Consider the following 17,393-nt stretch of genomic DNA (forward strand, 5'->3'; position numbering starts at 1 on the left):
AACGACTTCCAACAAACTTTACACATTTCATACCTTTAAGAAACTACTTCTCTCTGACACTGCCCGAGAAAATGATGAAAGGAAAACAGTTTATCACCTACTACATCTTCACTGTTGATACAATAAAACTTCAGTAGTAAGCATGGCGTTTTAATTTATTACTTCTTTACGACTAAACCTGCTAGCAACACACTTTGCAGGCAGTATCCACTTATACCACAGAATGTACCTTCAAATTTATATCACTGCACGACATATAGTCTAGGAGATATTATGATATAAACATTGAGTAGCGTCAAAAATTAGCTTTTCTAGAAACCTAGGAGAAATTACCCACATCATTAGTCAAATATTTGAAACTTTAACTCATCTATAGAGTGATGAGACGTCTGAAGCTGCTTTATATACGAGAGTTTGATTCCTTAAAGAACTGGGGGCCGGGAGTGCGGGAGTGTCTTCCTGTTACATATCTCGTAAGTGAATCACTTAGTGCAAACATCGCCATCTTGAAGAAGAACTAGTGCAATAGCGACCGAAGCACTGACGGAAAGGAGATTAGGCTTTTAAGTTTCAGTCGACGACAAGGTCATTAAGAGAAGGAATACAACGATCAGTGGTTGAGGTGGAAGTTGCCCTTTTTCCAAAGGAAATGGTATTTGCATTAAGCGATTTAAAAAATCTTTGGAAAGCTCATAGTATGTGATCAAATGTATCCGGACGCCCCCAAAACAGAGGTTTTTCATATAAGGTAGACAACGTGAGAGAGCAGAATGCGGTGCTCCGCGGAACTCACGAACATCGACGTGATTAGGTAATTTGGTGTCTCTTGTGTCATACGTCTGTACACAAGATTTCCACACTCCTAAACATCCCGAAGTCCACTGTTTTCGATGTGATAGTGAAGTGGAAACGTGAAGGGACACGTACAACACAAAAGCATACAGGCCGACCTCGTCTGTTGACTGACACAGACCGACGACAGTTGAAGAGGCTCGTGATGTGTCATAGACAGACATCTATCCAGACCATCACACAGGAATTCCACACTGCATCAGGAGCCACTGCAAGTACTATGACAGGGAAGTGAGAAAACTCGGATTTCATGGTCGAGCGGCTTCTAATAAGCCACACATCACGCCGGTAAATGCCAAATGTCGCCTCACTTGGTGTAAGGAGCGTAAACATAGGCCGATGGAACGTTGGAAAAACGTTGTGTGGAGTGACAAATCGCGGTACACAATGTGGCGATCCCATGGCAGGGTGAGGGTATGGCAGACGCCCGGTGAACGTCCTCTGCCAGCGTGTGTAGTGCCAACAGTAAAATTCGGAGGCGGTGGTGTTATGTTTGTGGTCGTGCTTTCCCATGGAGGGGGGCTTGCACCCCTTGTTGTTCTGCATGGCACTATCACAGCACAGGCCTACATTGATGTTTTCAGCACCTTCTTGCTTCGAACTGTTGAAAAGCAATTTGGGGATGGCAACTGCGTCTTTCAACACGATCGAGCACCTGTTCATAATACACGGCCTGTGGCGGGGTGGTTGCACGACAATATCCCTATAATGGACTGACCTGCACAGTTCTGACGTGAATCTTATAAAACACCTTCGCGATGTTTTGGAACGCTGACTATCGTGCAGGCCTCGCCGACCGACATCGATACCTCTCCTCAGTGCAGCACTCCGCAAAGAATGGGCTGCCATTCCCCAAGAAACCTTCCAGCACCTGATTGTACGTTTGCCTGCAAGAATAGAAGCTGTCATCAAGGCTAGGGGTGGGCCAACACCACATTGAATTGGAGCATTACCGATGGAGGGCGCCACGAACTTGTAAGCCAATTTCAGCCAGATGTCCGGATACCTTTGATCACATAGTGTATATTCGTGTGTCGGGACCCTGATCTGAACTCCTCCCGAATACGACTCCAGGAAATCTCCATCGTGCCACGTCGCTCGCTCTGCAACGTTGAATATTTTATATCATGACACGGTCCGCTTCACAGACCACCTTTAACAATAAGTTAGTGTGTTGGGTTTTCATGCTACGTTCCAGAATACTGTGCTAAAGTTGGACGTTTATTCTTGTAACTGATACAGTCAGCTGTGAAGCTGGTTCATGTAGAAATAATCCGGTCATTTAAAACGAATTTAAGGATTCGAGATGGAAAATATAATACTGGGGCCTCGAAGTTCATTTCGCTTGTATAGAGCTTCTGTACATAGTGATACTCTGATGATGTTATAAACTTTAAATGTCTTGTTTCCTAATCCAATTCCGTCGATATCACCTGAATTAATTCGACTACATTCCATAATTCATGTTTTGCATTTATTAATGTTCATCTTATGTCTCCTATTGATGGAGTTAGTATACTAATTTGAGGGAAGAAACGATCGTCCGGGAAAGACCGAGTCGAAAGTAATTCACTAAAGTCATTCTTATACCTCTGACAGTAGAATAGATGAATGAGTACTGTCGTTGTACGGCAGGCAACTTGTAGAGATGGAGGGAAGAACCAAAACAAGAAGTAATAATCTAGTAAACACCAGGTCTAAAACTCACACCTTAAGAGCAACGAGCATTTGTTCAGAAGAACAGATGTGTTTCACAGTAGTGAAGACGAACAATTGCTCTTAAGGTACGCAGCTTACAGCCCTTTGTTTACCGCACATTTTTCTTGTTTTCCTGCGTACTGCCTTCACCAAAAGTATGGAAAGCAAAGAGCTTTCAATAGAAGAGATATATTTCACACTAGCCAAGATTAAAAATTGCTCACAAATCTTGTTGTTGTGGTTGTGGTCTTCAGTACTGAGACTGGTTTGATGCAGCTCTCCATACTACTCTATCCTGTGCAAGCTGCTTCATCTCCCAGTATGCACTGCAGCCCACATCCTTCTGAATTTGCTTAGTGTATTCATCTCTTGGTCTCCCTCTACGATTTTTACTCTCCACGCTGCCCTCCAATACTACACTGGTGATCGCTTGATGCCTCAGAACATGTCCTACCAACCAATACCGTCTTCTAGTTAAGTTGTGCCACAAGCTCCTCTTCTCCCCAATTCTATTCAATACATCCTCATTAGTTACGTCATCTACCCAGCTAATCTTCTGCATTCTTTTGTAGCACCACATTTCGAAAGCTTCTATCCTCTTCTTGTCCAAACTATTTATCGTCCTTGTTTCACTTCCATGCATGGCTACACTTCATACAAATACTTTCAGAAACGACTTCCTGACACTTACATCTCTACTCGATGTTAACAAATTTCTCTTCTTCAGAAACGCTTTCCTGGCCATTGCCAGTCTACATTTTATATCCTCTCTAATCCGACCATCATCAGTTATTTTGCTCCCAAAATAGCAAAACTCCTTTACTACTTTAAGCGTCTCATTTCCTAATCTTATTCCCTCAGCATCACCCGAGTTTACTCGACGACATTCCATTCTACTCGTTTTGCTTTTGTTGATGTTCATATTATATCCTCTTTTCAAGACACTATCCGTTCCGTTCAACTGCTCCTCCAAGTCCTTTGCTGTCTCTGACAGAATCACAACGTCATCGGTGAACCTTAAAGTTTTTATTTCTTCTCCATGGATTTTTCTTTTGTTTCCTTTACTGCTTGCTCAATATACAGATTGAATAACATCGGGGAGAGGCTACAAACCTGTCTCACTCCCTTCCCAAGCACTGCTTCCCTTTCATCTCCCTCGACTCTTATAAGTGCCATCTGGTTTCTGTACAAATTGTAAATAGCCTTTCACTCCCTGTATTTTACCCCTACCACCTTCAGAATTTTAAAGAGAGTATTCCACTCAACATTGTCAAAAGCTTTCTCTAAGTCTACTAATGCTAGAAACGTAGGTTTGCCTTTCCTTAATCTATTATATAAGATAAGTCGTAGGGTAAGTATTGCTTCACTTATTCAAACATTTCTACGGAATCCAGACTGACCTTACCCTAGGTCGGCTTCTACCAATTTTTTCATTCATCTATAAAGAATTCGCGTTTATATTTAGCAGCCGTGACTTATTGAACTGATAGTTCGGTAATTTTCACACCTCTCAACCCTTGCTTTCTTTGGGATTTGAATTATTATATTCTTATTGAACTCTGAGGCTATTTCGCCTGTCTCATACATTTTGCTTCCCAGATGGTAGAGTTTTGTCAGGACTGGCTGTCGCAAGGCTGTCAGTAGTTCTAATGGATTGTTAGCTTGAGACACACATTTTAGAGCCCTTGTTTACTAGGCATTTTTTCCTTGTTTTGGTTCATACGACCACCTCTGAAAGTTGCCTATCCTGCAGTCTTAGCGACAACAGTACCGGGACATGTATTCCACTGGCAGAGGTATCGGAACGATTTTCGCTTGTAATTTTCGACCCGGTCGTTGACGAATCCGGGTTCCTTAAATCAGACCGATACTTTTACGCATCTCCATCATCCCTGATATTCCCCTGCCTCGTGATGACTGGGTGTTGTGTAATGTCCTTAGGTTAGTTAGGTTTAAGTAGTTCTAAGTTCTATGGGACTGATGAACATAGCTGTTAAGTCCCATAGTGCTCAGAGCCATTTGAACCATTTTTTTTCATCCCTGTTAGTTTGTAACATCACCACGGAATCATCGTGTATATTTCTTCCACGTTTCATGTTTTCCTCTTGTTCTTAGTACTGGTTTTCCATTTGAGCTCTTCCAGATACCGGTAGAATGAAACTTGGCGCGTAGAACATAGCGTGGCCGTCCTTTCCAGCAAATGGTGCCCAGCTGCTGTGTCCCAGTGTGTCGACTGCCGGCGACGAGTCCCCTGTGTTAAGAGGACGAGACACGCCGACTGTTTGCGCAGCATCAGCTCGCCCCGCCGCCTCCTCCAGACCCCTAGCGCGTCCCAGGCCCCTGCCTCAGCAGCCACTAAGCTGCTGCGAGCTGGCGGGCGTCCAGCGCGGGCCCGCTGGCGGATTTCCCACTAATTGCCTCTGGCGGTGACAGCGACACTGCAGAGGCAGAGGGCGAGGGCCGCCTCCTCCGCCCCCGCGGCAGCTGTCCGGCCCAACGTATTGCGGATTCCTGGGCGCTATCAAATCTCCTAGGGGGGCGGAGTGGCCCTCGAAGCCAGACCGGACCGGACCGGACCACCTGGGCTGACCGGTAGTAGGCTGAGGGCGCTACGCCCGGCCGGGGACGCCGATAGGGAACGTGGAAGGGGGAGGTGTGGAGGCAGCCAGCAGGGGGCGGAAGCAAAATAAAAGCGGGCGCGCGCATTCCAGCTGCTCTAAATTAAATTGCGGGGGAGCGGGAGGCGGTTTTTGCCGCTGTCGGCGTGGGAGTGCCGGCACCTGCCACGCCTCTTCCCGGCGACGTCAAGGGGTCGGCAGCAGCGAGAGGCGGTCCTCGACTACACGCAGCGCCGCCTCGTGCCCGGAGCAGCGCCTAACAATAGGCACGTAGGTGCGTGTGAACCTGAGACGGAATCGCAGGCATACGCAAGCAAGTAGTAACGTACGCTGGTGAGCCAAATCGTGATGACGATCGCCCACCGCGAGACTGAATTACACCTGATGACGTTACTGGCTCGTGAAGCGGTGAGGAAAATACATAATTAGCGGTGGAAACGGTCAGCTGTGTTTTATTTTGCCCAGTGCTGCTAGTTAAGTCATAGACCATTTTCAGACTTAGCGTAAAGGAGGAAATTCAAAACGTTAGATATCGTACAATTTGGCGAGTTAGTGTAAATTTGTTAACATAGAATGTAGATTTAAGTGTCAGGAAGTCGTTTGTGAAAGTATTTGTATTGAGTGTAGCAAAGTATGGAAGTCAAACTTGGACGATAAATAGTTTAGACAAGAAGAGAATAGAAGCTTTCGAAATGTTGTGCTACATAAGAATACTGAAGATTAGATGGGAAGATCACATAACTAATGAGGAGGTACTGAATAGAATTGGGGAGAAGAGAAGCTTGTGGCACAACGTGACTAGAAAGAGGGATCGGTTGGTAGTGCATATTCTGAGGCATCAAGGGATCACCAATTCAGTATTGGAGTGCAGCGTGGAGGGCAAAAATCGTAGAGGGAGGCCAAGAGATGAACACACTAAAAAGATTCAGAAGGATGTAGGTTGCAGTAGGTACTGGGAGATACAGAAGCTTGCACAGGATAGAGTAGCATGGAGAGCTGCATCAAACCAGTCTCAGGACTGAAGACCACAACAACAACAACAACAGTATAAGTCATAAAAATAATTTTCACGTAAGTTTTTTAAATACTTATTAAGCTACTGGCTGTCTTCGTGTATTTGGTTAGCACATTTTCTGCTTCTCGTTTCCATGTTTCTTCCTATTTTATACATCTGTCCTGTAGATAAAGTACCTCGATCGACAATTTTGTTTACGTGTTATCACTCTCACCATACCACCGTCCCAATCCCTCTCCTGAAGATTGTGAAGGTAATATAAGCTTATCTTTCTTCTTAATTAATGTATTGACTGATAGTTTCCCTTGTCTCTATTTGTTGGTTCTCGCTTTTTCACGCCCCCCCCTCCTCCTCCTCCTCCCACCCCTCCCACTCCTCAATTCCTCTACCTTCTTTTTTATTATCCTTTCTTTTTCTTTACATAGCCCAACGCATATAGTGGAACATTACAAATTCACTTTAAACAAACGGTTCCAGCCTCCCCCAACCCTACACCTTCTTCTTTGGTTGTGCTGGTTAAAAATAGTATATTTTTCTAAGCTCTCAGTTCAAAAATGGCTCTGAGCACTATGAGACTTAACTTCTAAGGTCATCAATGCCCTAGAACTTAGAACCACTTAAGCCTAACTAACCTAAGGACATCACACACATCCATGCCCGAGGCGGGATTCGAACCTCCGACCGTAGCGGTCGCACGGTCCCAGACTGTACAGCCTAGAACCGCTCGGCCACACTGGCCGGCCTCTCGGTTCAACTGAATGTACTTTACAATCATTATAAATTTATTATCAAACAATTTGGTCAGTTTAGTTTGACTTACTTTTTCTTGTTTATGTTGCACACCTAATATTACGATCTAGTTCACAGACGTAAGTTGTTTACTTTTAACAAAATACTACACTTTACCACTTTGTTTGTTAGGTTACAGTTTCACTTGTTAGCATATGCTGAAACGCTATACTGTTTTTATCTTCGACTTAGCATTATCTTTGCGTGTTTCCCACATGCTGCTTTTCGTCTGTTAGTTTGTTTTTGACTTTCTATGAGAATATGCCTTCCGGTGACAACTGCTCTGTACAATTATTCCATTGCTGACAATTTTATTGACTCTGGTTGGCTTCCAATAGCAACTTGTAATCGTTTAAATATCGGTACAACTTTCTTGCCATTTACGCCTGTAAGTGCGTCGTTTATTACCTTACACTAATTTGTCAAATTGTACAATCTCTAAAGTTTTGTATTTCCTCGTTTAAGCTAAGCTTAAAATGGTCTATGACCGAAACTAGTAGCTCTGCACAGAAATAAAGAAAGCTGAATGTTTTCACCATAGATTTCAAACATTATTTATCACCTTCACGGACACATATAAGCAGAGACTAATGGGGAATGATTCTAGCGACTGTACGGCCAAAAAAGGGGAAACTCTCTGACGTAAGCCATTTAGACAAAAGATAGACTTTTGTGGCACGGCCCCTGGGAACGAACATCTCGGAAACAGCGAACCTTGTCGGCTGTTCACGTACTCCTGTCGTTAGTATCTCTGCAAATTAGTTGAAGGACGGTGAAACCACGAGTTGGCGACATTGTACCACGTGTTCCATGGTAGAGTACCTTCCGTTTCAAGGTGCAAAATGGTGCACAATTGATGAATTATAGCTTAAACATAAATAGATTACGTGGCCTTTTTTTTTAAAATACGCGGAATTTTATTCGCTGTAACACTCTGTAACTGATGAGTTAACATCTTCAAACAGCTGTCACATGTTATAAAGCACTTAAACATGTATAATACCTAATATCTACAAATTGTGAACATAACACAACATAATGCCTCACAGCAACAAAAACAGCAGAAAATGCCTGAAATTTCTTACTGTGGTTTCTCGCCCGTATTCCTTCATATGATTCTAAAATTGTACAGTTGATGGAAACGTAGACCAGGGAACATCATGTGTTCCTAACTACACTATCCTCCAGGTATTATATCAATTCCTACTAAATAAATGAAATATGAGCGATCTTGCACCTGGCATATCTAGTCTAGAAAAATGACAAAATTTTTTTCAGGACGCATGTTGTGACACTGATCGCCACTATGTCAGAAGTGAAGTAGTGGCGATGTCTGCCGGATAATTGCAGTCAGGCGCGGGTTGTTTTTTCTTGTGTTGAAGTCATTGCCGTGGATGATGCGAAGGAATGCGAGTGCGTTAGCTACAGGTTAATTTCCATCTTCCCCCAAAATTCTTCCAAGAATGCACCTCTTCGTTTCCTGATTGCCGGCTATTAGTCTCCAGAACAGCCTCCGCTCGCCTCATTATATGCTAACGAAGATAATTTTTTTCCCGGAACTGCGAGATGCAGCGGCGACAGCAGCAGCGTTCTCCGGCGGTTACCCTTCCGTCCTGTTGTTGTGGCGTGCTATTCTTTGAATTCTCTCCGTGATACGATTTTTCTCATCGTTACTTGTGCTTGAATCATTTCTGTGGCAGGCAACAAGGACTTGGCTGCCGTGAGAGAATATAAATCGTCCGGGATGATTCCTCCATTCACAAACTACAGACAGTATCCAGAAAACTAGCATCCAGTCTCTCTGACACAAATCTGTTGTATACATTACAAAGGATTCTGAGCTACAGTGTAATAATGAATACTCTCAGGAAGATTCCGAAACGCGGCTACTGAACTGGAATATGTACAAAGTTAACGGTGCAAACACTGTCTCAACCTGTCTCCAACAACTTGAGTCGAACAGCACAACAAGATTACAGTTCAACGTTAACAGGTCAAAAGACACGGAAAACCACAACACCAAAACTTATTTACTTCAGTTCAGAAGAGAGAGAGGGCCATTTGAGGTGAGCTTTCCACTTAAACGAGAAGAACTGTCGGAAATAATAGTGAATCAAGTGAGTAAGTTTTTCAAGACAGCTGCAAGTCGAACTCAGTAGGTCAAGCTAGCGCCGACAATGTAACCCGCCAGCTACTGTACTTTGAACTGTCAATTCCGGAGATTCTGATGATGCTCTTGTAATATTATAGAGCTAAATCAATCAATAAAACCTGCTGAGTGTCACTTGTGACTTTCTTAAAATACATACTTTCAACAGTCGCTGTTTACCCTACAGAGGATGCCTGCTGTCGGTAATTAAGTGAGTGTCGATTTCGAGGATATAGGAGACCCAATATTACCAGTCGAGAGCTTGACAGAGCATTGGAAGGCTTGGGAAAAAATGTAGAAGGGACGGATAACGTTACTCCAGAGTTTCTGAACTGAGGGGGAGAGTTGCAGTAGTGTGTACAACGTACCTTCTGAAGAATGCTATCCATACAATACTTAAACGATCAGGGTTAAATGGTGGGCAATGTTCTTACCGACACCCAGGAAGGCATATCTCACAGCCTGTCCTCACTGCTTCAGATGTGCCAGTATCCAATATCCTCTCCTCCAAACATCACAGAAGCTCTCCTGCATACCTTTCTGGAGTAAAACTCATGGAAGAATGTGTGTTGCTGACAAACGGCTTGTCCACAACGTAGGGGATTGCTTGCACGACGAATGACTCGCTCTGCAGCGAAATGTGCTCTGTTCTGAAAATCCAATTAAAACTGTGTGCAGAAGCTGGACTCGAACGTTGGACTTCGCTATAAGCGGATAACGCTCCTAGCTATTTTACATCTACATCTACATCCATACTCCGCAAGCCACCTGACGGTGTGTGGCGGAGGGTACCCTGAGTACCTCTATCGGTTCTCCCTTCTATTCCAGTCACGTATTGTACGTGGAAAGAAGGATTGTCGGTATGCTTCTGTGTGGGCTCTAATCTCTCTGATTTTATCCTCATGGTCTCTTCGCGAGATATACGTAGGAGGGAGCAATATACTGCTTGACTCTTCGGTGAAGGTATGTTCTCGAAACTTTAACAAAAGCCCGTACCGGGCTACTGAGCGTCTCTCCTGCAGAGTCTTCCACTGGAGTTTATCTATCATCTCCGTAACGCTTTCGCGATTACTAAATGATCCTGTAACGAAGCGCGCTGCTCTCCGTTGGATCTTCTCTATCTCTTCTATCAACACTATCTGGTGCGGATCCCACACTGCTGAGCAGTATTCAAGCAGTGGGCGAACAAGCGTACTGTAACCAACTTCCTTAGGATTCTTCCAATGAATCTCAGTCTGGCATCTGCATTACCGACGATCAACTTTATATGATCATTCCATTTTAAATCACTCTTAATGCGTACTACCAGATAATTTATGGAATTAACTGCTTCCAGTTGCTGGCCTGCTATTTCGTAGCTAAATGATAAGGGACCTATCTTTCTATGTATTCGCATCACATTACACTTGTCTACATTGAGATTGAATTGCCATTCCGTGCACGATGCGTCAATTCGCTGCAGATCCTCCTGCATTTCAGTACAATTTTCCATTGTTGCACCCTCTCGATACACCACAGCATCATCTGCAAAAAGCCTCAGTGAACTTCCGATGTCATTCACCAGGTCATTTATGTATATTGTGAATAGCAACGGTCCTATGACACTCCCATGCGGCACACCTGAAATCACTCTTACTTCGGAAGACTTCTCTCCATTGAGAATGACATGCTGCGTTCTGTTATCTAGGAACTCCTCAATCCAATCACACAATTGATCTGATAGTCCGTATGCTCTTACTTTGTTTATTAAACGACTGTGGGGAACTGTGTCAAACGCCTTGCGGAAGTCAAGAAACACGGCATCGACCTGTGAACCCGTGTCTAAGGCCCTCTGAGTCTCGTGGACGAATAGCGCGAGCTGGGTTTCACACGACCGTCTTTATCGAAACTCATGCTGATTCCTACTGAGTAGATTATTAGTCTCCAGAAAAGACATTATACTCGAACATAATACGTGTTCCAAAATTCTACAATTGATCGACGTTAAGAGATATAGGTCTATAGTTCTGCACATCTGTTCGATGTCCCTTCTTGAAAACGGGTATGACCTGTGCCCTTTTCCAATCCATTGGAACGCTTCGCTCTTCTAGAGACCTACGGTACACCGCTGCAAGAAGGGGGGCAAGTTCCTTCGCCTACTCTGTGTAAAATCGAACTGGTATCCCATCAGCTCCAGCGGCCTTTCCTCTTTTGAGCGATTTTAATTGTTTCTCTATCCCTCTGTCGTCTATTTCGATATCTACCATTTTGTCAACTGTGCGACAATCTAGAGAAGGAAGCACAGTGCAGTCTTCGTCTGTTAAACAGATTAGGAAGAAGACATTTAGTATTTCGGCCTTTAGTCTGTCATCCTCTGTTTCAGTACCATTTTGGTCACAGAGTGTCTGGACATTTTGTTTTGATCCACCTACCGCTTTGACGTAGGACCAAAATTTCTTAGGATTTTCTGCCAAGTCAGTACATAGAACTTTACTTTTGAATTCATTGAAAGCCTTTCGCATAGCCCTCCTCACACTACATTTCGCTTCGCGTAATTTTTGTTTGTCTGCATGGCTTTGGCTATGTTTATGTTTGTTGTGAAGTTCCATTTGCTTCCGCAGCAGTTTTCTAACTCGGTTGTAGTACCACGGTGGCTCTTTCTCATCTCTTACGATCTTGCTTGGCACATACTCATCTGACGCATATTGTACGATGGTTTTGAACTTCGTCCACTGATGCTCAACGCTATCTGTACTTGAGACAAAACTTTTGTGTTGAGCCGTCAGGTACTCTGTAATCTGCTTTTTGTCACTTTTGCTAAACAGATAAATCTTCCTACCTTTTTTAATATTTCTATTTACGGCTGAAATCATCGATGCAGTAACCGCTTTATGATCGCTGATTCCCTGTTCTACATTAACTGATTCAAATTGTTCGGGACTGTTTGTGACCAGAAGGTCTAATATGTTCCGCTGCACAGTGAAATCGTTCACAGCTGCTACATGATCTTTGTAAAAATCGAGTATTAACGTTCGGGCACCCGACAGTAGCAGTCGCGCGGTTCCGAACTGAAGCGCCTAGAAACGCTCGGCCACCGCGGCCGGTGCCAAAATAGTGGGGGATAAGAGTGTAGTGTATCGGAACCCTGAATGTAACTGACCTTTTTCAGAAAAAAAAAATGTTTTGCATTACTTATTGAACTCCCCTTGTAAGTGCTTCTACTAAAATATTGTTTGGACGAAGGGGCATGCGGCCCCCTCACCCCAGCGCCTACTACCCCCTCCTGGATCAGGCCTGTGCGAGGCCTGAACTAAACAGAAGTCAGTTGCAACTAAACGCCGTCTTTTCGGTGTAACGACCGTGCGAAGCCTCCTGGTAGCTGCTGCAGCCTCGTGGAAAGACGTTCCGCCGCGCCCCGGCCACCGCCGCCGGAGACGGGAATGTGCGAAAATGTATCCCTTTTCTTTCGCGCGCGGCGAGCTTTCTTGGCGATTTGCTGAGCCGCCGTCAAAGGCCGCCCGCGTGATCATTATGTGCGTCGTTAGCTGCGCGCAGCACGGCAGCCGGCACGCCGCAACGTCCCGCGGCCCATTCAGCCAGCAGAGGACGGGCGGCGACGCGACGGCGAGGCGTTTCAAACGGAGACAAAAAGAGTGTGTTGCCGCTCATCAGCCTGCGACGGGCAGAAACTGAGAGGAGAGGAGAGTAGAGGCTGTGTGTGCGAGTGTGCAGTCGGCCGGCCGCAGGCTGTATCCTTTGTGGGCGCGCACGTAATAAGGAGTCATGTAAATGCAGATGAGGCAATTAGGCTCGGGTCGAGCCGGGCCAGCCGAGGCCGGGCGAGTCTGGAGTCTGCCGCCGAGCGGCGGCTCGTTACGTCGCCAAGCCGCGGCGACGTGTGGGGGAGGAGGGGGTGGGGGTGGGGGGGGGGCGGGAGGTGAGGACAAAGTGGCGGCCTCTCGCCTCGCGTGGGAAGTCCGCGCTGCCACCTACACGATTTCTCGGGGGTGGGTGACGCCGGCGTCCAGTGGGGTCCCAAACTAGCATTTGGCTCCAGCCGACCAGCTACTTAATGCCTTGTGTCAACGATTCTCAACCGTAGGGAACCGATCCAATAGGGACTTGTGAGGACGGGGAAGCAGGTGGAGAAATGTCGTCGAGGGAACATTAGCTGAGTTTGACGATACTGTATTTACCTTGAACCAGCGCCATGGAACCAAAGCTAAAATTACTCTAGTGGCCATTAAAATTGCTACACCACAATGTGCTACAGAGGCGAAATTTAACCGACAGGAAGAAGATGCTGTGATATGCAAATTATTAGCTTTTCAGAGCATTCACACAAGGTTGGCGCCGGTGGCGACACCTACAACGTGCAGACACGAGGAAAGTTTCCAACCTATTTCTCATACAAAAAGAGCAGTTCACCGGCGTTGCCTGGTCAAGCGTTGTTGTGATGTCTTGTGCAAGGAGGAGAAATGCGTACCATCGCGTTTCCGACTCTGATAAAGGTCGGATTGTAGCCTATAGCGATTGCGGTTTATCGTATCGCGACATTGCTGCTCGCGTTGGTCGAGATCCAGTGACTGTTAGCAAATATGGAATCGGCCGTGCTGGATCCCAACGGCCTCGTATCACTAGCAGTGGAGATGAGAGGCATCTTATCCGCATGGCTGTAACGGATCGTGCAGCCACGTCTCGATCCCTGAGTCAACAGCTGGGGACGTTTGCAAGATAACAACCATCTGCACGAACAGTTCGAGGACGTTTGCAGCAGCATGCTCGGAGACCATAGCTGCGGTTACACTTGATGCTGCTTCAAAGACAGGAGCGCCTGCGATGGGGTACTCAACGACGAACCTAGGTGCACGAATGGCAAAACGTCATTTTTTTTGGATGAATCCAGGTTCTGTTTACAGAATCATGATGGTCGCAATCGTATTTGGCGACATCGCGGTGAACGCACATTGGAAGCGTGTATTCGTCATCGCCATACTGGCGTATCACCCGATGTGATGGTATAGGGTGCCATTGGTTACACGTCTCAGTCACCTCTTGTTCGCATTGACGTCTCTTTGAACAGTGGACGTTACATTTCATATTTCTTACGGCCCGTGGCTCTACCCTTCATTCGATCCCTGCGAAACCCTACATTTCAGTAGGATAATGCCCGACCGCATGTTGCAGGTCCTGTACGGGCCTTTCTGGATACAGAAAATGTTCGACTTTCTTCAGATCTCTCACCAATTGAAAACGTCTGGTTAATGGTGGCTGAGAAACTGGCTCGTCACAATACGCGAGCCACTACTCTTGATGAACTGTGGCATCGTGTTGAAGCTGCATGGGCAGCTGTACCTGTACACTCCATCCAAGCTCTGTTTGACTCAATGCCCAGGCGTATCAAGGCCGTTATTACGGCCAGAAGTGGTTGCTCTGAGTACTGATTTCTCAGGATCTATCCACGCAAATTGCGGGAAAATATAATCACATGTCAGTTCTAGTATATTTGTCCAATGAATACCCGTTTGTCTTCTGCATTTCTTCTTGGTGTAGCAATTTTAATGACCAGTTGTTGTTGTTGTTGTGGTCTTCAGTCCTGAGACTGGTTTGATGCAGCTCTCCGTGCTACTCTATCCTGTGCAAGCTTCTTCATCTCCCAGTACCTACTGCAACCTACATCCTTCTGAATCTGCTTAGTGTACTCATCTCTCGGTCTCCCTCTACGATTTTTACCCTCCACACTGCCCTCCAATGCTAAATTTGTGATCCCTTGATGCCTCAAAACATGTCCTACAAACCGATCCCTTCTTCTAGTCAAGTTGTGCCACAAACTTCTCTTCTCCCCAATCCTATTCAATACCTCCTCATTAGTTACGTGATCTATCCACCTTATCTTCAGTATTCTTCTGTAGCACCACATTTCGAAAGCTTCTATTCTCTTCTTGTCCAAACTAGTTATCGTCCATGTTTCACTTCCATACATGGCTACACTCCAAACAAATATTTTCAGAAATGACTTCCTGACACTTAAATCTATATTCGATGTTAACAAATTTCTCTTCTTCAGAAACGCTTTCCTTGCCATTGCCAGTCTACATTTTATATCCTCTCTACTTCGACCATCATCAGTTATTTTACTTCCTAAATAGCAAAACTCCTTTACTACTTTAAGTGTCTCATTTCCTAATCTAATTCCCTCAGCATCACCCGATTTAATTGGACTACATTCCATTATCCTCGTTTTGCTTTTGTTGATGTTCATCTTATATCCTCCTTTCAAGACACTGTCCATTCCGTTCAACTGCTCTTCCAAGTCCTTTGCCGTCTCTGACAGAATTACAATGTCATCGGCGAACCTCAAAGTTTTTACTTCGTCTCCATGAATTTTAATACCTACTCCAAATTTTTCTTTTGTTTCCTTTACTGCTTGCTCAATATACAGATTGAATAACATCGGGGAGAGGCTACAACCCTGTCTCACTCCTTTCCCAACCACTGCTTCCCTTTCATGCCCCTCGACTCTTATGACTGCCATCTGGTTTCTGTACAAATTGTAAATAGCCTTTCGCTCCCTGTATTTTACCCCTGCCACCTTTAGAATTTGAAAAAGAGTATTCCAGTCAACATTGCCAAAGCTTTCTCTAAGTCTACAAATGCTAGAAACGTAGGTTTACCTTTTCTTAATCTTTCTTCTAAGATAAGTCGTAAGGTCAGTATTGCCTCACGTGTTCCAACATTTCGACGGAATCCAAACTGATCCTCCCCGAGGTCCGCATCTACCAGTTTTTCCATTCGTCTGTAAAGAATTCGCGTTAGTATTTTGCAGCTGTGACTTATTAAACTGATAGTTCGGTAATTTTCACATCTGTCAGCACCTGCTTTCTTTGGGATTGGAATTATTATATTCTTCTTGAAGTCTGAGGGTATTTGGCCTGTCTCATACATCTTGCTCACCAGCTGGTAGAGTTTTGTCATGACTGGCTCTCCCAAGGCCGTCAGTAGTTCTAATGGAATGTTGTCTACTCCGGGGGCCTTGTTCCGACTCAGGTCTTTCAGTGCTCTGTCAAACTCTTCACGCAATATCGTATCACCCATTTCGTCTTCATCTACATCCTCTTCAATTTCCATAATATTGTCCTCAAGTACATCACCCTTGTATAAACCTTCTATATACTCCTTCCACCTTTCTGCCTTCCCTTCTTTGCTTAGAACTGGGTTGCCATCTGAGCTCTTGATATTCATACACGTGGTTCTCTTCTCTCCAAAGGTCTCTTTAATTTTCCTGTAGGCAGTATCTATCTTACCCCTAGTGAGATAAGCCTCTACATCCTTACATTTATCCTCTAGCCATCCCTGTTTAGCCATTTTGCACTTCCTCTCGATCTCATTTTTGAGACGTTTGTATTCCTTTTTGCCTGCTTCATTTACTGCATTTTTATATTTTCTCCTTTCATCAATTAAATTCAATATTTCTTCTGTTACCCAAGGATTTCTAGCAGCCCTCGTCTTTTTACCTACTTTATCCTCTGCTGCCTTCACTACTTCATCCCTCAGAGCTTCCCATTCTTCTTCTACTGTATTTCTTTCCCCTATTCCTGTCAATTGTTCCCTTATGCTCTCCCTGAAACTCTGTACAACCTCTGGTTCTTTCAGTTTATCCAGGTCCCATCTCCTTAATTTCCCACATTTTTGCAGTTTCTTCAGTTTTAATCTACAGGTCATAACCAATAGATTGTGGTCAGAGTCCACATCTGCCCCTGGAAATGTCTTACAACTTAAAACCTGGTTCCTAAATCTCTGTCTTACCATTATATAATCTATCTGATACCTTTTAGTATCTCCAGGGTTCTTCCACGTATACAACCTTCTTTCATGATTCTTAAACCAAGTGTTACCTATGACTAAGTTGTGCTCTGTACAAAATTCTACTAGGCGGCTTCCTCTTTCATTTCTTAGCCCCAGTCCATATTCACCTACTATGTTTCCTTCTCTCCCTTTTCCTACACTCGAATTCCAGTCACCCATTACTATTAAATTTTCGTCTCCCTTCACTATCTGAATAATTTCTTTTATTTCATCGTACAATTCTTCAATTTCTTCGTCATCTGCAGAGCTAGTTGGCATATAAACTTGTACTACTGTAGTAGGTGTGGGCTTCGTATCTATCTTGGCCACAATAATGCGTTCACTATGCTGTTTGTAGTAGCTTACCCGCATTCCTATTTTTTTATTCATTATTAAACCTACTCCTGCATTACCCCTATTTGATTTTGTGTTTATAACCCTGTAATCA

At 44.6% G+C, this 17,393-nt stretch overlaps 1 protein-coding gene across 1 annotated transcript in view; it reads left to right on the forward strand.

Annotated features, from left to right (window-relative positions):
* Positions 1-17,393, forward strand: part of LOC126284394 (netrin receptor UNC5C) — a 1,047,805-nt gene that overhangs the window by 428,518 nt on the left and 601,894 nt on the right. The gene's annotated exons all lie outside the window — the stretch shown is intronic.

The sequence above is a fragment of the Schistocerca gregaria genome, chromosome 8 (assembly GCF_023897955.1).
Source record: "Schistocerca gregaria isolate iqSchGreg1 chromosome 8, iqSchGreg1.2, whole genome shotgun sequence".
NCBI classification, from domain to species: Eukaryota; Metazoa; Arthropoda; class Insecta; order Orthoptera; family Acrididae; genus Schistocerca; species Schistocerca gregaria.